Source organism: Sapajus apella, unplaced genomic scaffold, assembly GCF_009761245.1.
Source record: "Sapajus apella isolate SASKATOON/1434 unplaced genomic scaffold, GSC_monkey_1.0 scaffold7, whole genome shotgun sequence".
Lineage (NCBI taxonomy): Eukaryota > Metazoa > Chordata > Mammalia > Primates > Cebidae > Sapajus > Sapajus apella.
In genome coordinates, this window is record NW_022436947.1 from 34362163 (window position 1) to 34384188 (window position 22026).

Consider the following 22026-nt stretch of genomic DNA (forward strand, 5'->3'; position numbering starts at 1 on the left):
AAATTGACTGATGTGCTGAACTTAATAGCAAAAACTTCAAAGCTGCTATTATAAATATGTTCAAAGAGTTAAGTGAAATCACATTAAAAAAATTAAATGTGTCATGTGCAGTGACTCACACCTGTAATCTCAGTGCTTTGGGAGGCTGAGGCAGGAGGACTGCTTGAACCCAGGAATTTGAGACCAGCCTAGGCAACATCTCTACAATAAATAAATATATATTAAGAAATTAAATGAAAATATGATGATAATGACATACAAATAAGAAATCTCAACAAATATCCAGAAACTAGAAAAAGGAACAAAATGGAAATTCCAGAATCAAAATATAGCAACAAATATGAAGCAGTCTCTAGGCGGTCTTAACAATAAATGTAAGATAATGGAAATAAAAAAGTTATAAACTGAAGGTAGAGAAACAGAATATTTAATCTGGAGAAGAGAGGAAAGAAAAAGATTGAAGAAAAAAAAAAAAAAAACCCAGCGCTTCAAAGACCTGTGGGACAATATCAGGCATGCCAACATACATCTGTACATGCATCCAAGAAGGAAAAGAAGAGACAGAGAACATATGTGAAGGAATAATGGCAAAAATATTAACAAATCTGATGAAAAACATTAATATATAGATCCAAGAAGGTCAATGTACCCCAAGGAAAATAAACACCAAGAGATCAATGCCTATAACACATTGTATCCAAACTGCTTGAAGGCAGAGAATAAGAGAAAATCTTAAAATCAGCAAGAGAAAATGACTTACCATAGAGAGGGGAAGACAGAGAGTTTTGGCTGACTCATCATAAACAATGGGGAACCAAAGGCAATTGAATAACATTCAAAAAGCTAACAGACTGTCAGCAGACATTCTACATTGAGTAAAAATCACCTTTCAAAATGAAGGTAAAATAAAGACATTCCCAGATAAATCTCATAATTTCTTTAAAAACATGGGTTTCATAAGACAATACTTATAATACTGTATTATTGGTTTACAGCAGACAGAGATGTAATATATATGGCAATAATTACAAAGAAGGAGGGAGGGAATGAATCTACATTGGAGCAAATTTTTATGAGAATTTTCAGTATTAACCTGCCACATATGATGTTAGGATGCACATTATAATCCTGGCCACTGAGAAAATAACTGAAAACATAGAGTCAAAAAGTCAACAAATGAATCAAAATAGTACACTAAAGAAATCTTTGTTTAGTACAAAAGGAGGCAGAAAAGGAAAAGATATGAGACAGAAAAAAATGGAATATGACAGACATGTCAACAATTACACTAAATATGAATGGACGTCAATCCAAAGACAAAAATTGTTGGACTGGATTTTTTTGAAACATAATCCAATATATTTTCTATGAGAGACAAACTTTAGATTTAAAGACAGAAATAGGTTTAAAGCAAAAAGATGAACAAAGATATATCATGCAAATAGTAGCCAGAAAGCCAGAGTATACCAATATCAGCTGGGTAGACTTTAAAACAAACAAAGAAAAAATACTAGTAGAAATAAAGAGGGGTGTTTCATGATAGTAAAAGGATTAATACATCAGGAATATATAACCATCTAAATGTTTTCATATTCAGCAACAGAGCTCCAAAATACAGGAAACAAAAATGTCAGAAAATATCCTTCTCAATAATTCATTGGTCTATGAAGAAATGTAATGGAAATTTGGAAAAAATTAGAACTAAATGATATTAAAAGAACATAAAGACTGAAAATAAATGAGCTAAGCATCCATTTATGACACTAGAATAACTTTAGTATCAAAACCAAACAGGATAAATATAAGGGTAACAGGACAATAAAATGTGATAAAGAAGGAAAAAGTACAGGTTAATCTCACTTGTGATTATGGATGCAAAAATCACAAATGAAATATGAATAAATCAACCATGTAATGGATAATCATAACCAAGGTGTGATTATTCCAAGAATATAATGTTGCCTCAAGGTGAGAACACTTATTAATGCAATTTAATATATTAACTGATGGAAGGAGAAATATTATATGATTATCTTGATAGATATTTATAAAAATCTAATATCATTCAAAAGCTTTTCATGATTTAAAAAACTATCTAATTTATTAACACTAGAAATTGAAGAAAACTCCCTTAATCTGATAAGGGATATCTATAAAAAGCCTACAGCAAACACCATGTATAATGGGGGAAATGTTGAGATTTTCTTCTAAAATCAGAAACAAAAAGAGGGTACTTACTCTCCCCACTTCTATTCAACATTGTACTAGAGTGCCTAGGTACCGAATAAGACAAGAAAAAAGTGGAAAGTATATGAGGATTAGAGATGAAGAAACAAAAGTTCCATTATTTTGTTATCATGATTATCTGCAGAGAAAACCCTAATGAAAATACAGGAACAATAAGTAATTTGATCAGTCATGATCTCTACCCTCCATCCACACAGTGCTCAGTATCCCTTCTAAGTAAATACATAAAGACTATAGATTTAAGTGTATTTAAAGAATACAGATTTTAAGTGACAACATTCTATTAGCTTGTCCAGAGTGCCCATAAGTGTTTGTCCAGTCCGGAAATTAATATACTGTCTGATCCTGTTACATGAACATTACATCTGATAACATGTTGTATGCTGGAGGATACAACGTTTCAATTTGTCCTGAAGCCTAAATGGACACTCATCACTCATTGTCTCTTTCCTCTACCACTCATTCTGAACTTTGGCAAGCACTATTGCTAGTCTAGTCAGTATACCTCATGGGCCTAGACCCTCATCCTTGAGGGGACTGAGTCCCTAGTTACCATGTACTTGTCAAGTTGTAACCCCTGTATTTGCTTATTTACAATTTTAAAAAAAATTTTTAGAGACAGGGTCTCACTCTGTCACCCAGGCTTCAGTGTTCACTGCAGTATAGCTCACTGCAGCTTCAACCTAATGGGCTCAAGTGATCCTCCTGCCTCAGCCTCCTGAGTAGCTGGGACTACAGGCACAGGCCACCATGCCCAGATACTTCATTTGCAATTAGAACTAAGCATGGGAGTACCAAGAAATGATTCAATGGATTGTCTGAGCATCAAACATACTTTTCCCTTTCCTCATATGTACCCAGAGCCCCACTTCACTGTAATGATTAAGGTCAATTATGCTTTTCAGTATGATAACTGCTATTTATGACTGCTGATATACTGGCATGAGAAACCTAAAGTGACCAGGTAGTGGCCATAACTAAATTTACTGAGACAGTGACTTTTGGTAGAAGCATCTGCCTCTGGAAACCAGGGTCTTTAGACCTACAGAGGCTGACATTGTAGAATAGGAAGTACTGGTTTTCCAAGTGAATCACTGGGAGTGATGATAAATATGGTCACTCCTACTTCCATGCCTTGATCTCAAATGCACGTATTCTACCTTTTGGGGATATGGTACTATGTTACGGCTACTGGTTTACGACATACCCAACATCCTGAAAGATAGTGACATTTCCTCATAGGCGGGTGTTGAACAATGAGAACACATGGACACAGGGAGGGGAGCACTACACATTGGGGACAGTTGGGGGAAATTGGGGGGGGGGGGGTGGGGGGTGGGAAGCTGGGGAGAGATAGCAAGGGGAGAAATGCCAGATGTAGGTGATGGGGAGGAAGGCAGCAAATCACACTGCCACGTGTGTTCCTATGCAACAATTTTGCATGTTCTTCACATGTACCCCAAAATGTAAAATGCAATAAAATAAATAAATGGGGAAAAAAAAAAAAGATAGTGACATTTCCAAGCCAGTATTTCACTGTAAGTTCAGGAGACTGCTTCACTTCTTTATTAGGCTGGCAGCTTCTGAATGATGCAGAATGTGATGGGAGAAGTGTTCCCTGCACCACCTTCTTTGCTGAAAAATGTTCTTCGTCCCAGATGGTATTATGTGGTTTCCCCTGCCAGGAGTTAAGAAACCATGAGCCATTAGCTAACAATACTGGTTGAGGCACTGGAGGAGAGAAAGGCAAATGGATGCCAGAGATTGATTGACATGTTAATCCCAGTTAGGAAGCATTGTTACCTTTTTCGGGTTAAAGGAATTAGATATTAAAAAAAAAATGCCACTAGGTGGCTGGTTGAACTTCTCAAGGGATAGGGCCATGTGGGGTGCTAGTATTAGACGCTGCCACTGTCTCATCAATACTGAGAAATAGTAGTGGCTGCACCAGTCTCAGTGAGCTAAAGTGAATGCACTTGGGTGCACATGTACTAATAGACACCAACTCTGCCGCTATAGCCACTCCATTAACTAGCAACCACAGAGATTGCCAAAAGCCAAGGCTGGCTAACATCTGCTGAATGAATCATCCTGTCCACTTGGTTGTTTAAATCTGCTTCTGCAATAGATGCTCTCCGGTGGGCGTTAATATCTAATACAAATATTCTCATAGGTCCATCCATATGTCTCTTCTCAGTATCTCCTTATTTCAGTGTAGAAGTTTACATTGACAACTTTCTTCCATCAGTGCCTTACAGATAATGTCGGGCTTGACTTAGTTTGGATATCGTAGTAGCAGAACCCAAGATAAAGATTTTTAAGTGAAAGTGATTTAGTGGCTTTTATTTTTTTAATTTATTTTTATTTTTTATTGTACTTTAGGTTCTGGGGTACATGTGCAGATCATGCAGGATTGCTGCATTGGTACAAACATGGCAAGGTGGTTTGCTGCCTTCATCCCCCCATCACCTATATCTGGTATTTCTCCCGTCGTTATCCCTCCCCACCCTCCCCACACCCACTGTCCTTCCCCTAGCACCCCCCCCAACTGACCACACTGTGTGATGCTCTCCTCCCTGTGTCTACATGTTCTAATTGTTCAACACCCACCTATGAGTGATAACAGGTGATGTTTGGTTTTCTGTTCTTGTGTCAGTTTGCTGACAATGATGGTTTCCAGATTCATCTATGTCCCTATGAAGGACATGAACTCATTGTTTTCTATGGCTGTGTAGTATTCCATGGTGTATATGTGCCACATTTTCTTTATCCAGTCTATCATTGATGGACATTTGGGTTGGTTCCAGGTATTTGTTATTGTAAACAGTGCCGCAATGAACATAAGTGTGCATGTGTCTTTATAATAGAATGATTTATAATCCTTTGGATATATACCCAGTAATGGGATTGCTGGGTCAAATAAATTTCTCTTTCTAGGTTCTTGAGTAATTGCCACACTGTCTTCCACAATGGTTGAACTAATTTACACTCCCACCAACAGTGTAAAACTATTCCTATTTCTCCACATCCTCTCCAGCATCTGTTGTCTCCAGATTTTTTAATCATTGCCATTCTAACTGGTGTCAGATGATATCTCAATGTGGTTTTGATTTGCATTTCTCTAACGACCAGTGATGATGAGCATTTTTTCATATGTTCGTTGGCCTCATAGATGTCTTCTTTTGAAAAGTGTCTGTTCATATCCTTGGCCCACTTTTGAATGGGTTTGTTTGTTTTCTTTTTTATTTATTTATTTAAATTTTTAAATTTTTTTTTAATAGAGACAGGGTTTCACCATGTAGGCCAGGATGGTCTCGATCTCTTGACCTCATGATCCACCTGCCTCTGCCTCCCAAAGTGCTGGGGTTACAGGCGTGAGCCACCACGCCCAGCCATTTGTTTTTTTCTTGTAAATCTGTTTTAGTTCTTTGTAGATTCTTGATATTAGCCCTTTGTCAGATGGGTAGATTGCAAAAATTTTTTCCTATTCTGTTGGTTGCTGGTTTGCTCTAATGATTGTTTCCTTTGCTGTACAGAAGCTCTGTAGTTTAATTAGATCCCATTTGTCTATTTTGGCTTTTGTTGCCATTGCTTTTGGTGCTTTAGCCATTAAGTCCTTGCCTATGCCTATGTCCCAAATGGTTTTGCCTAGGTTTTCTTCTAGGGTTTTTATGGCGTTAGGTCTTATGTTTAGATCTTTAATCCACCTGGAGTTAAGTGTAAGGTGTCAGGAAGGGGTCTGCTTTCTGCATATTGCTAGCCAGTTTTCCCAACACCATTTATTAAACACAGAATCCCTTCCTCATTGCTTGTTTTTGTCAGGTTTGTCAAAGATCAGATGGTTGTAGATGTGTGGTGTTGCTTCTGAGGCCTCTGTTCTGTTCTGTTGATCTATGTCTCTGTTTTGCCAGTACCATGCTGTTTTGATAACCGTGGCCTTGTAGTATAGTTGGACGTCAGGCAGTATGATGCCTCCAGCTTTGTTCTTTCTGCTTAGAATTGTTTTGGCTATGCAGGCACTCTTTTGGTTCCATATGAAGTTTGAATTTGTTTTTTCCAGTTCTGTGAAGAAGATAATTTCCAGTTCTGTGAAGAAGGTAGCTTGATGAGGATAGCACTGAATCTATAAATTACTTTGGGCAGTATGGCCATTTTCATGATGTTTATTCTTCCCAACCATGAGCATGGAATGTTTGCCATCTGTTTGTGTCCTCTCTTATTTCTTTGAGCAGTGGTTTGTAATTCTCCTTGAAGAGATCCTTTACGTCCTTTGTGAGTTGTATTCCTAGGTATTTTATTCTCTTTGCAACAATTGTGAATGGGAGTCCACTGTTGATTTGGCTCTCTGTCTGTTATTGGTGTATAGAAATGCTTGTGATTTCTGCACATTGATTTTGTATCCTGAGACTTTGCTGAAGTTGCTTATCAGTTTCAGGAGATTTTGGGCTGAAACTATGGGGTCTTCTAAATATACAATCATGTCATCTGCAAATAAAGACAATTTGGCTTCCTTTTTTCCTAATTAAGAACATTTATTTCTTTTTCTTGCCTGATTGCTCTGGCTACAACTTCCAATACTATATTGAATAGGAGTGGTGAGAGAGGGCATCCTTGTCTAGTGCCAGATTTCAAAGGGAATGCTTCCAGTTTTTGTCCGTTCAATATTATATTGGCTGTGGGTTTGTTGTAAATAGCTTTTATTATTTTGTGATACATACCATAGATACCTCGTTTATTGAGGGTTTTTAGCATAAAGGGCTGTTGAATTTTGTTGAAGGCCTTCTCTGAATCTTTTGAGATAATCATGTGGTTTTTTTCTGTGGTTCTGTTTATGTGATGGATTACATTTATAGACTTGTGTATGTTGAACCAGCCTTGTATCCCCAGGATGAAGCCAACTTGATTGTGATGAATAAGCTTTTTGATTTGCTGTAGCATTCTCTTTGCCAGTATTTTATTGAAGATTTTCACATTGATGTTCATCGTGGACATTGGCCTTAAGTTTTCTTTTTTAGTTGCGTCTCTGCCTGGCTTTGGTATTTGGATGATGCTGGTCTCATAAAATGAATTGGGGAGGATTCCCTCCTTTTGTATTGCTTGGAATATTTTCAGAAGGAATGGTACCAGCTCCTCTTTGTACATCTTGTAGAATTTGACTGTAAACGCATCTGGACCTGGTCTTTTTTTAGTTGGTAGGCTATTAATTGCTGCCTCAACTTCAGCCCTTGTTATTGATCTATTCAGGGATTCAACTTCTTCCTGGTTTAGTCTTGGGAGAGTGCAAGTGTCCAGGAATTTATCCATTTCTTCCAGATTTACTGGTTTGTGTGCATAGAGTTGTTTGTAGTAATCTCTGATGGTAGTTTGTATTTCTGTGGAATATGTGGTGATATCCCCTTTATTGTTTTTTATTGCATCTGTTTGATTCTTCTCCCTTTTCTTTTTTATTAATCTGGCTAGTGGTCTATCTATTTTGCTGACCTTTTAAAACACCAGCTTCTGGATTTCTTGATTTTTTGAAGGGTTTTTTGTGTCTCTATCACCTTCAGTTCTGCTCTAATCTTCATTTCTTGTCTTCTGCTAGCTTTTGAGGTTTTTTTGATCTTGCTCCTCTAACTCTTTCTATTTTGATGAAAGGGTGTCGATTCTAGACCTTTCCTTGCTCCTCATATGGGCATTTATTGCTATGAATTTCCCCCTAGACACTACTTTAAATGTGTCCCAGAGATTCTGGTATGTTGTGTCTTCATTCTCGTTGGTTTCGAAGAACATCTTTATTTCTGCCTTCATTTCATTGTTTATCCAGTCTAAACTCAGTAGCCAGTAGTTCATTTTCCAATGAAGTTGTATGGTTTTGAGTTAGTTTCTTAATCCTGAGTTCTAATTTGATTGCACTGTGGTCTGAGAGACTGTTAGTTATGTTTTCTGTTCTGTTGCATTTGCTGAGGAGTGATTTACTTCCGATTATGTGATCAATTTTAGAGCAAGTGCAATATGGTGCTGAGAAGAATGTATATTCTGTGGATTTGGGGTTAAGAGTTTTGTAAACATCTATTAAGTTCACTTGGTGAAGACCTGCATTCAAGTCCTGGATTTCCTTGTTAACTTTCTGTCTCATTGATGTGTCTAATATTGACAGTGGAATGTTAAAGTCCTCCACTATTCTTGTGCAGGAGTCTAAGCCTCTTTGTAGGTAGCTAAGGACTTGCTTTATGTATCTGGGTGCGCCTGTATTAGGTGCATATATATTTAGATTACTTAGCTCTTCTTATTGTATTGATCTTTTTACCATTATGTAATGCCCTTCTTTGTCTCTTTTGGTTTTTGTTGGTTTAACATACATTTTATCAGAGACTAGGATTGCCACCCCTACTTTTTTTGCTCTCCATTTGCTTGGTAAATCTTCTTCTATCCCTTTATTTTGCATCTATGTGTGTCTTTGCATGTGAGATGAGTCTCCTAAATATAGCACACTGATGGTTCTTGGCTTTGTATCCAATTTGCCAGTCTGTGTCTTTTGATTGGGGCATTTAGTCCGTTTACATTTAATGTTAATATTGTTATATGTGAATTTGATCCTGCCATTTTATTGCTGGTTGGTTGTTTTGCCCTTTGGTTGCCGTAATTTCTTCATTGCATCATTGGTCTTTACCATTTGATTCTTTTTTGCAGTGGCTGGTACTGGTTTTTCCTTTCCCTGTTTAGTGCTTCCTTCAGGAGCTCTCGTAGGGCAGGTCTGGTAGTAACAAAATCTCTCAGTCATTGCTTGTCTGTAAAGGATTTCATTTCTCCATCACTTATGAAGCTTAGTTTGGCTGGATATGAAATTCTGGGTTGAAAGTTCTTTTCTTTAAGGATGTTCAATATTGGCCCCATGCTCTTCTGGCTTGTAGGGTTTCTGCTGAGAGATCCACTGTGAGTCTGATGTGCTTTCCTTTGTGGGTGACCTGACCTTTCTCTCTGGCTGCCCTTAGTATTTTTTCCTTCATTTTATCCCTGGTAAACCTGATGATTATGTGCCTTGGGGTTGGTCTCCTAGAGGAGTATCACTGTGGTGTTCTCTGTATTTCCCGTATTTGAATATTGGCCTGCCTTGCTAGATTGGGGAAGTTCTCCTGGATAACATCCTGAAGAGTGTTTTCCAGCTTGGATTCATTCTCCCCATCATCTTCTAGTATACCGATCAGGCATAGATTAGGTCTTTTCACATAATCCCATATTTCTTGAAGGCTTTGTTCATTTCTTTTCACTCTTTGTTCTCTTTTCTTGCCTTCTCATTTTATTTCATTGAGTTGATCTTCAATCTCTGATATCCTTTCTTCTGCTTGATCTTTTCAGCTATTGAAACTTGTGTATGCTTCATGAAGTTCTTGTGCTGTGTTTTTCAGCTCCATCAAGTTGTTTATGTTCTTCTCCAAACTGGTTATTCTAGTTAGCATTTCGTCTAACGTTTTTTCAAGGTTTTTAGTTTCTTTGCATTGGGATAGAACATGTTCCTTTAACTCAGAGAAGTTTGTAATTACCCACATTCTGAAGCCCACTTCTGTCAATTTGTCAAATTCATTCTCCGTCCTGCTTTGTTCCCTTTCTGGTGAGGAGTTGTGATCTCGTGGTTGGGAAGAGACATTGTGGTTTTTGATGATTTCATTCTTCTTGCACTGGTTTCTTCCCAACTCATTGGTTTATATAGTTTTGATCTCAGGTAGCTGCTTGGGGAGGCGGCCTTTCCTTTGTCTGCCTGCAGAGGTGCTGCTGGACTGCCACAGATTCAGTGGAGCTGCTGCATCTTTTATTTACTCAGAAAAATTAGGACGGCTTCTGCAAGGGCGGCTTCCCTTCCCCTCGCCAAGCTCCATTGTTCCTGGTCACTCTCTAACTGATGTTCTGGGTGCCTAACTCTGCAGTGAGAGTTTTTTAGCCTGCTGGGCTTTGTGTGGGCAGTGGGGGGACCCGTCCTGCCATATGGGCTGTTTCCCTGTGTTCAGTTCCCCTTCTTTCTGGGGGACGGGTAGCTCCCGTCCCATTGGCTTTTTGGCTTTCTCCATGTCAGCCAGTGCTTCCACCTAGATCTATGCTCACAGCCCTGGCACTGGCCTGTTCAGGCAGCTCGCTGAGGCTTTTCAGCCCTGCAAAGATCTCCTGTTCTGTGGGTTGTAGAGGGCTTGGGTGGAGTGTTGCATCTGAACCAAAGGCTCTGAGGGGGAGATCCCCCAGTTCTCCAGTTGGCTGCATGTACCTCGTGGGTGGGGCAGTGCCCCACCTTGCCTCAACTTGCCCTATTTGTTTTATAACCACTGTCCAACCAGACCCACAAAATGAACCTCGTTCCTTGTTTGGAATTTTGGAGACCACGTGGCTTCAGTATCTCTCTCACTGGGAGCTGCTTTGTGGAGCTGGTGAAGACCATCTATACATTCGGCCATCTTAGGATCCCCCCCCAGCATTAATTAATGGCTTTTATTCTAAGTGATATGGTAGCTGATTATGAGTTTTGAGAAGGAAGGGAAATGAAAATGAAATAACTTACATTTTGAAAAAATTATTTTGCCTGCTGGTATTGAAAAATGAAAGAGGGTCATGGGTGGACTCAGTGAGACAAATTGGAAGCTCTTGCAGTAATCCAAGTGAGAGACAATTGTGGCTTGGACTAGGTGGTGGTAGTGAAGCATTTAAGATATGATTGACTTCTGTATATATTTTGGAAGTGTAACTGATAGAATTTTCTTCTAACTAGGCTGTAGTACATAAGAAAAAGAGAGACTTAAAGGAGGACACCACCATTTTTGGCAAATAATTACCAAGAGTGGAAGTGCCATTACTAACACAGGGAAGTCTTGGGGTGTGGTAGATATTTTGTGAGGAGGAATAAGAAGTTCAGTTTGGACGTGTTAAATTTGAGACCCCCATTAAACATCTAGTTAGAGATATTGGAATAGGAAAGTAGATATATAAGTCTCTACCATAGGTGAGAGGTTTAGGCTAGAGATATAACTTTGAAAGTCATTAGTAAGCATATGTTTGGCATTCAAAGCTGTGAGACCCAGTGAGATTATCAAGGAAGTAAGTATAGCTAGAGGGGAAAAAAGGGGCCAAAGTCTGATCCCTAGAGCACTGTAATAGTAAGAGGTCAGGAATAAATCAGGAAAGAAAAAGAAGGAAACAGGAAGAAAACCAAGAGAGTATGGAGTCTTGGAAATCAAAAAAAGAAAGCTTATGAAGAAGTAGGGAGTGATGACTTGTGTCAAATGCTATTGTTAGATCAAGGAAATATGACCTGAGACTTGACTATTAGATTTAATTAGGTAAAGGTTATTGATGAGCTTGACAAAAGCAGCTTTAGTGTAGCTAGGTCTTAATGAGAAAATGAGAATGGATTTAAGAGAGAATGGGAGGAAAGGATTTGGAAAAAGTAAGTATAAATAACAGTTTCCAGAAATTTTATCTAAATAAAAAAGAGGAATATTAGCTGAAGGAGGATCTATAGTCACAAGAGGGTTAATTTGTTTTTCAATAAATGACAGCTTTTTAATATGCTAATGTAAAAGTTCTAGTAAACAGAAAAAAATGGTGCTACAGGAGACAGAATATTTGCTCAAGGGTTGTGCTTGAATAAGTTAGTGAGAATGAGAGCTAGCTGATAGGTATGAGGTTGACTTTACAAGGACTGTTACATCCCCTTGATGAACTCACCTTTTTGTCAACATGAAATAGTCTCTTTATTTCTGACAACTTTCTTTGTTCTGAAGTCTGCTCTATGAGGGTAATACAGTACTCACTCAGTTTTTTTCTTTTTCATTTTTTTGGCATGTCATTTTTTTCCTTTTACATTTAATCTCTAAATGTCATTATAAAGTAGTGTTCTCGTGGACAGTATAAAGTTAGATCTTGTGTTTTTGCTCCGTCTGACAGATGTCTGCCTTTCCAATGGAATGTGTAGACCATATACATTTAATGTGACTTTCAGTCTAATTGCTATCTATCATTTTGCTGTCTTTTCTCCCTTTCCCCTTTTGCATTGAATGGTTTTTTGAAAATATTCCACTTATAGGCTTATTAACTATTATTTCATTGGTTTGTTTTGCATCATTTCTTTAAGCTTTCAAATATATATCATTATCTTATCTAAGTTTACCTTCAAATATTGTATTATTTCACATGTATTATGACTCTTACAAAAGTATATTTTCATTTTCTCTCTCATCCATTATGCAGCTCTTGTCATACATTTTACTTCCACATAGGAATGAACATTTTACTATATTGCTATTGCTTTTACTTTAGACAATCATTTTTTAAGACTTTTTTAACTTAGAGAAAATCCTACAATTTGTTTATATACTTATCATTTTTTTTGTTTTCCATTCGTTTATGTAGGTTCAAATTTCCATCTGGTGTCATTTTTCATTTTTCTTCTACCTGAAGAATTATCTTGAATATTCCTTATAGCATAGGTCTGCTGGCAATAAATTATCTCAGTTTTTGCTTGTCTGAAAATTTCTTGCTTTGCTTTAATTTTTTTAAACAGCTTTAAACCATAAAAATGTAAAATGTATAATTTGAAAGAGTTTGATGTGTGTGTACACCTGTGAAAACATTAGCACAATCAAAATAATGAACATATCCTCCATAAGCCCCCAAAGTTTCTTCATTTCTCTTTATAATCCCTATTTCCACTTCTCCTTGTTACTACTTCCTTGGGCAAGAACTGATCTACTAATCTATGAGCACAGATTAGTTTGCGCTTCCTAGAATCTTATATAAGTAGAATCTTATAGTATGCACTCGTTTTTGTCTGGCTTTTTTTTTTTTTTTTTTGGTTAGACCAGGTCGTGCTCTTTCACCCAAGCTGTATGGTGGCACCATCTTGGCTCACTGCAACCTCCACCTCCTAGCCTCCCACCTCAGCCCCCTAAGTACCTGAGATTATAGGCACAAGCTACCACATCCAGCTAATTTTTGTATTTTTTGTAGACATGGAGTTTCACCATGTTGCCCAAGCTGGTCTTGAACTCCTGAGCTCAAGCAGTCTACTCACCTTGGCTTTCTGAAGTGTTAGGATGAAAGATGTGACCCACTATGCCCAGCTGTCTGGCTTCTTTCACTTAGAATAATTACTTTGAGTTTTATTCATTTGGCATGTATCAATACATCATGTGACATAATTTGTAAGTTTATTCATCTGTTAATGGACATATGGGACATTTCCAGGTTCCAGGTATTACAAATAAAACTTCTGTGATCCTTTGTGTGTGTGCCTTTGTTTAGAAATATGCTTTCTCTTTGGTTTTGCCTAATTTTTGAAAGATGTTTTTGACCAGTGTAGAATTCTAGATTGAGAGCCTTTTTCTTTCAGTATCTTACTGATATCATCTGGCCTGCAAGTCTGAGGCAAGCCTGCTGTAATTCTTATTTTTATTCCTCTCTATATAAAAGATAATGCATCTTTTTTCCTCTGGCTGATTTAAATATTTTTTATCTTTTTCATTAAAGTTCCGCAATTTGATCATGATGTGCCTCGTGTGGTTTTCTTCTTGTTTGGGATTTACTGAACATTTTGGATATGTGGGTTTATCATTTTTATCACATTTGGAAGTTTTTTTTTTACTATTCTTCAAATATTTTTTCTGTCTCTCCCTAACCCTCCTCTTCTTCTAAGGTTCCAATTATATACGTATTAGACTGCTTGATACTGTTACATAGGTCACTGATTCTCGGTTTAGTTTTTTTCAATTTATTGTCTGTATATTCCATGTGGATAGTTTCTAATGCCATGTCTTCAAGTCCACTTAATTTTTTTCTGTAGCATTTAATCTGCCATTAATGCCATCCAGTGTATTTTCATTTCAGATATTGTGTTTTTTTATTTCTATAAAGTTAATGCGGGAGTTTTAAATCTCTGTTTTCTTTCCTCATCATGTTCATACCCTTCTTTTGTTTTTGAGAGCATGGGGTATTTTTATAATAGCTGTTTTAATTTCATTGTTTTCTAATTCTATTATCTGTATATTTCTGAGGCTGTTTCTATTATATCTTTTTTCCTGATTATAGGTCACATTTTCCAGCTCCTTCATATTCCCACTATGTTTTTTGTTAGACACTGGACATTGTGAATTTTACATTATTGGGTATCAGACTTAATGTATTGTTTTTAATATCTTTGAGATGTTCTCAGGCATGTTGAGTTACTTGGAATTAGTTTGATCATTTCAAGCGTTTAATTTAGGGCTAATTTTGCCCACCAATAGACTTCTGAGTACGTTACCAAATGTCTTACATATTAGGAGACCTTTCTTCTCCGGCTGGTACAAACATAAATTTTTCTCAACTCTGTGTGGTGAGTCCTAGGGATTGTACCACCTCCTCTTTTCCTGCATTTTCTTTCTCAATCTTCAGCTAGTTTTCATATACAAATGTGTAAATTAGTGCTGAGTCCAAGACTTAAGGGACTTCTCTATAGATTACCAGAGCTCTTTCTCTTTGCATCTCCAAATGTCGGTGTATGTTTCCTCAACTCAGCAAGACCGCTAGGCTCATTTGCTCTTCTCCTCCTGGGGCTGTGGCCTGGAAACTCCTCTGTACTGTAAGCTCAGACAGTTGTAGGCTTCATCTTATCTGTTACCCTTCTTTCAGAGAGCACTGTCCCATGCTTCCTGTTATCAAATGCCTGCCTGAAACCTGCTTTTTAAATATATTTTGTCTAATTTTTTAGTTGTTTAAGGTAAAAGGTTAAGTCCAGTCCTGTTACCCCATCATAGCCAGAAGCCTAAAGCTGAGTCCTTGATCTTTTCTGGTAGTGAGGACAGTTCATTCATAGTAATAGAAGAGAAAGTGAAATACATGAGTACAGATGCAGATAGGTGAGTACACGTGGTGATGGCAGTTTGTAGAATTTTTCTTCTTGCTTACATTCTTTCAGTGAAATAAGATGCAAAATATTTGGCTTAGAGTAGAGATAGGAAAAAAACGTAGGAGGTTTGAAGGTAGAAAAGTGTGACATAATCATCTAGGGGAGTGGGAGGGCAAGTGGAATTGATGAATGCATCGTGGTTGTTGTGCAGCAGTAAGGGTCTTCGTCAAACTAGTGATCATTTTGCATCCACTGAGGTACAGGAAAAGCAACCCAAAAACTAGTGATCACGAATCTGAAGTGCGAACGTTGGTTTTTCTCACGGCATGTTTAGTTGTGCAGTACAAGTATGGCATAGTTTAGAACTTGATTTTAACCAGGCTTGCGATTTTTAAGGCTGTGATTTAAATAAGGCAAAAATATAAGTCCCATATCCTTGTCATATGGGGATGAAGGCCACCCACGAATTATCCTGTGAAATGTACTTGCCTGAACTCACTGTTACCTATTGATTAAAGGCCCCAGGTAATATGTGAAGTTGCATATTAAGTTGTCATTTTTTGTCCAGTAGAGATGTAAATAACCTTTGTCTAGTGGAACACATGGTTTATGGCCCTATTGGATGTTAACCAATTTTGTATCTAATCTGGCAAGTTTTATCCTACCCCTGCCTGCATGTGCTTAATTACTTAAATGTTCTTTGAACCAGTTATAACTTCCTACTAATTCCCTCATTAATTAATGAGTTGAATAAAATATTTAATGTATGCTTATTAGTATTTGCATCAGAGTCAAGTTTACCTTTATTTTTTTAATTATACTTAAACAGATAGGAGCACAACAAAATGAGAGAGGGGCAAGAGAGCTGAGTTTGTAAGCAAGGGCAGAAATGTAATGATTGGCCATAGAATTAATCTGAGTAAGGAGTCCAATGAGGAGAAGAGAGGTGCTGGGCATTGGCAACGCATGGAAAAACCTCCCATCTCTACTGTAACCCAAAGATTTTGCATCTTATTTCACTGAAAAAAAGATAAGCACTAAGAAGAAAAATTCTACGAACTGCCACCACCATAGGTAGCCACCTATCTGCATGTGTACCCATATATTTTATTTTGTCTCCTACTACTATAGGGAAATATTGGTTAAAGGGTACAAACTTTCAATTATGAAATAAGTAAGTTTGAGAGATAGTACACAGCATGATGACTACAGTTAATAATCCTGAATTTATACTTGCAACGTTCTCAAATGTTCTCATAGCAAAACAAAACAAAGGGTCATGAGGTGAAGTGATAAGTGTGTTAACTAACTGGATTTTGCAATAATCATTTCACAAAATGTACGTATAACGAATCACCACATTGTACATCTTAAAATCATACAATTTTATTTGTCAATTATACCTCAAAAAAACTAGACATTGTAAAAAGCAGGGCACAAGGGTCAGTAAAAAGTGATGAAAACAATAAATTGTAGATTTTGGTGTTTAAGGGAAGTCTTGGTGTTCAGGTGCTACAGGAAGTAAAATAGCAAAATAGTGATGATTGGAAGTGGATAATATCACAGGTTAAAGTTATTGCTGGCCAGGTGCAGTGGCTCACGCCTGTAATCCCAGCACTTTGGGAGGCCAAGGCAGGTGGATCACCTGAGGTCAGGATTTCAAGACTAGCCTGGCCAACATGGCAAAACCCCATCTCTACTAAAAATGCAAAAATTAGCCGGGCATGGTGGTGGGCACCTGTAATCCCAGCTACTTGGGAGGTGGAGGCAGGAGAATCGCTTGAACGTGGGAGGCGGAGGCTGCAGTGAGCTGGGATTGCACCACTGCACTCCAGCCTGGGCAACAGAGTAAGACTCTGTCTCAGTAAGACTCTGTCTCAAAAAAAAAAAGTTATTGCTAAAAATGAGAACGATGGTATCGATGGCAGGACCTTTGGAGCAGATAAGGTCAAGGAGCTAAGGAGTCACTGTATTGGGAGGATTGATTATATTGACATCAAGAATCATAACAGGAAGAAAATGGGCAATGAGGTAATCAGGAGATAAAATGATTTCAAGGAATGATGGAATGTAACTAGTTGGCTGATAGGTGACTGTCACAAGAAACAGTAGCAGGTAGCACAATATAATGACATAATATCACATGTGGATACTTTTAAAGAGGAAGGAGGAGGAATGGTCTAGAAGCAGCAAAGAAGAAGAAGGAGTACGCTAACCTTCCTGCCCCAGACCAGTTGACCAGAGGAACATGGACGAGAAAGACGCCACAATTTTAGAAAGCTGCAAGGCAGCTGTATCCTCAGGAGAGAGTCTACTTTCAGGGAGAGAAAGGAAACATTCAGGCACATCATGGGATTTCTTAGCCTCCATAATTACAGCAGTCAATTCCCATAATAAATCCCCTTTTGTCCACATATCTAGTTTCTCTCTCTCTCTCTCTCTCTCTCTCTCTCTCTAGATATATATATGTGTGTGTGTCTGTTTATTTTACAGACCAACAGAATAATACAATGTGCTATTAGGTAATTATACAAATACCTGTATAATGCAATGGTAGTGGTGAGGTGAGAATGGGGAAATGCTCCTAGAAACATCCAGAACTTCAGGGATCTCCCTTGACCCTCTGCTAGAGGCTAAAAGGAAAGCAAACCAAAAGGCCACTCAGGTACCAAACAAGGGTCTCTCTTTGGGTGAAAACGTGATTTTTGGAGCACATGTGTACTGTGAGGAAACAGTCAATGGCAACCTAAAAGGAAGAAGCTGAGGCAAAATTAATATAAGTAGAGAGTTTATTTGGGCCAGGCTTGAGGATTGCAAGGTGAAAGCACAGATTCAAGTTGCCTTCCACACAGTCTCTGATTAGCAGCAGTTACAAGTGAATTGTTGAAGGGAAAGAAGAGGCAGTTCCTGAGTCGCTAACCCAGAACTTATATGAAAATAACATAAGCAGTTGATTAGCTACACGTTGTTTGGGTATAGTGTATGAGTTACAGTGTCTGATGCAGGATTATTAGGTTAATTTAGAGCTACTTGTGGCAATAGCAAGCAGTTTCAAGAGATGAATACAGAGCTCAAAGGATGCAGAAACAGGAGTAGGACACAATAGCTGTCTCATTTGAATGCCTCTCTGGGCCTGATCGTTCAAAAGGACTTGCGTTCCTCAGATAAGAGTTCCTAACTTTTCTCATTAGAAATAATGAAGATAGAAAATATGGGCGTCTATTACTGAGGGTTTGCATAACAGCCTAAGGAGTTTTGGGCTTTGTATGTCAGCTTGGGCGTCCATGGGAGGTTACTGAGAGGGGCATTAGAAAGGGAAAGTTGAGTTTTAGGACTATTGGTCTAGCAGCGGAGGGAGTTGAAAATGGAGGGTGAGTCAGATCAAGTGGGTGCAGTAGTCTAAGGACGAAGCAATAAGGAGAGTCGATCTACAGACATTTTGAGAGGAGAATCTGTTGGACATTGAGGCAGTTAGATGCTGCAGATCAAGAAGAGGAGAACGTCAATGATGGGTCTGTGGTTTCAATTTGGGGTGACTAGGAGAATGGTGATAACATGCCTAGGTGACAATAGAATATCCAAGTGCTTCCAAGTGTTTTGCCAACAGTTGGAGATATGGGACCAGCTTTAATCAGGAATAGAAACCAAGCTGTACTTGGTAGATTTTAAAGGGATGGTAAGAACATTTAATGTGATTTAACTTTCCCAGAACTGCATGAACTGAAAGCAATCTTTCAGCTTCTAATATTTCTCTTTTCTGTTCCATAGGGTTGGGTGAAATGTCAACCTTCTGTGCTATTCTTGTGTTTTTGTTTGACATGCCAGGGAACATTTGGTGCCTGCAGAATCTAAAGTATTTGCAGGGCTTGGAAAATGATCACAAGTTAGATTCAAATGGGGACAAATGGCTACTCAGCATGGAGAGGCACTCCTGAGTCACATGACTTCCCAGTTGCCCTTTCTGTCCTTGGTCTCAACTTGGCAGGTTGCCTGGGGTCAGGAGGGACTTCCAGGCAGCCATATTTCTTTTCACTTCAATAGCACACCAATCAATTTGGAAAAAAGCAAGAGGGGTTGAGAGGATTATGAGAGTTGAGAGTGCCACACTTAAGGAAAGTGGCACTGGGGAAAATGAGGAATTAGAGAAAAATAGAGAATTGTGTGAATTGGGCATAATTAGAGAAAGTATTGAGTTCTACTACAAGACCTTAAGAAATGAATTTACTTCTCCATAGCACAGGCTTCTTCTCTGGTTTCCTGTTCTGACGTCCTCAACCATGAATGCCTACGCTGTGTTGGTGGCCCTGATGAAGAAATGTGCTTCTTCATTTAGACCAAGAATGGCTGATGGTTTTCTGATTGATTGGTAGCAATACCTGGAAAGCTAGATTGAGAGATTTAAGACCCAGGCCAAGTGCAGCAGATGAAGATGTTGCGGTTGATGGGTGACATGTGTTGTGGGTATGGGAAGATGCAGCAGAGCCTCAACTGCCATGGTTTTGCCAGTGTTGCTGTAAATAGTTCTCTAAGCTGAGTACCGCTCTCCTTTCCAATTCTTCCAAATACCTTCATAACTCATGTCTTGTTACCCCATCCCTTTCTTTCCCTCAGAAGCCTTCTTGATGATTCCAGGTGATGGGTTAATGGAGGAGTACTATATGTTAAGTAGATTCTCAACAGACTTCTCAATCTCCACAACATCTGAATGCACCAAGGAGTAAGAAGGTGTTACCTTCTACCAGTGGGGTGGCAAATTTTGATCTGGCTGCTTGAGCTCTGACCATTTGTCATCAGTGTTGTGGCGACAGTGGACAGTGGGAAAGGAGAGGTGGCCAACAACTGGGATGTTCAGTCTCCAGAAAGTAACCCAGTCATAAGACTGGCACCAATGAGAGCCATAAGGCTAGCACCAGTGGTGCAAATCTCATTGTCCCTAAGGACTCTGTGACCTCAACTCTTCCCATGCTAGAATTGATATCAGAGGTGTTCAAGATGGTGAGCTGATGGTGAGATCCACCAGGGTGCAGGCCAGCCCTCAGCCGGCAGCCACGATAAGGGGTCACAGTCCAGCTCTAGGGAGGAGGGAGGCCTGGCATAGTTGGCTGGAATTCTTAGCATCATTCTAGTTTCAGCAGGAAGAGGAATGAAACCCAGAATTTGAAAGTCAGGAGGCCACTGGCAGAAAGAAAGGTTACAGCTCTCTGAGAATGGAGCTGACCAGAAGTAGAATTGTCTGTTGAGGGAGAAAAATTAATTCCAGCTTCCTCACCAGCAGATGAGAACTGAGCTCCTAACACAGCCCTGGGCCTGGTCAGAATTAGTCAAGTGCTACTGAAAGCTGAGCCTCCAGGTTAGAGTACTTTTTTTCTATGGAGCTGAGAAAGGCAGGCCAATAGTTAGGTCTGGTCTCCTCTTCTGAGGTTACATAGCCTTACTACCTGCTCAGGGCTAGAAATCTCACAAGTGTGTTTTCTATACTAGTGATTTTCAACTGTGGTTACACACTGAAATCACCTAAACAGCTCTCAAAAATAGGATGCCGGGGTCCCACTCTCAGAGTCAGATGAGGAATCTGGGCATTAGGATTTTTCAAAACTCTCCAGGTAATTCTCATATGCAGCTAAGGCGGAGAACTACTGTTCACCTCCCAATTTTCGCTTTGTTATACATGGCTGGAAACAGAAGCTGTGTGACTTTCTCCCTCACCAGCACAACCCTTTCCCACAGCCCTCCTAATGAGATATAGGTTCTAAAAGAAGTGATTGGGTCATGTACTTACTTATCTTGTGTCCTTCCCAAGGCTAAACTATGTGATCCTTGGTTCTCTCTCCTGGGTGTACGCTGTTCTTTCCCTCTGGTTACTTGTGGCAGCCCCACCTACCTTCATCCCTCCCTCCTGGACCCAACTCCAGCATCTGCCATCCTGATTGGTCCTGCAGCCTTTCCTGCTCCATCAGCTTCTCTCTCTGGAAGGGTCCAAGAGTGATCACTTTTGTTTCCATAAGATTTGTGTAATACTCGTTCTCCACATGACTCTGCATAGATTAGTTGGTTGCCTTTATCTCTCCATTAATGTGGCTCAAAATCAAACTAGGTTTTCAGGATACGAATTGACTCAGATAGCAGCTGGATATACTCAATTACCTTTCCGTTTTCTTCTGGCTCTCACTTTCTTTGACACATTGCCAATAAAGTAAATGATAACAACAGCAATAATAATAAAATCTGGACTGCAGAGAAGCCAGTATTTTAAATTAGTTTTAAAAAGTCAGAAGCAATGTTTCAAAGACATTGCATTTCTTTCTTATTTGTTTTTGGTTTTTATTATTATTATACCTTGAGTGATAGGGTACATATGCAAATCGTGCAGGTTTGTTAACATAGGTATACATGTGCCATGGTGGTTTGCTACATCCATCCCCTTGTCATCTACATAAAGTATTTCTCCTAATCTTATCCCTCCTCAATGCCCCCACATCCCTGCTATTTTCCTCCCCTAACTCCCACCATCCCCCAACAGGCCCTGGTGTGTGATGTTCCCCTTCCTATGTCCATATGTTCTCATTGTTCAACTCCCACTTATGAGTGAGAACATGTGGTGTTTGGTTTTCTGTTCTTGTGTCAGTTTGCTGAGAAAGATTGTTTCCAGATTCATGCATGTCCCTGCAAAGGACATGAACTCATCCTTTTTTATGGCTGCATAGTATTCCATGGTGTATATGTGCCACATTTTCTTTATCCAGTCTACCATTGATGGACATTTGGGTTGGTTCCAAGTCTTTGCTATTGTAAACAGAGCCACAATAAACATACGTGTGCATCTGTCTTTATAATGGAATGATTTGTAATCTTTTGGGTATCCCAGTAACGGGATTGCTGGGTCAAATGGTATTTCTGTTTCTAGGTTCTTGAGGAATTGCTGCACTGTCTTC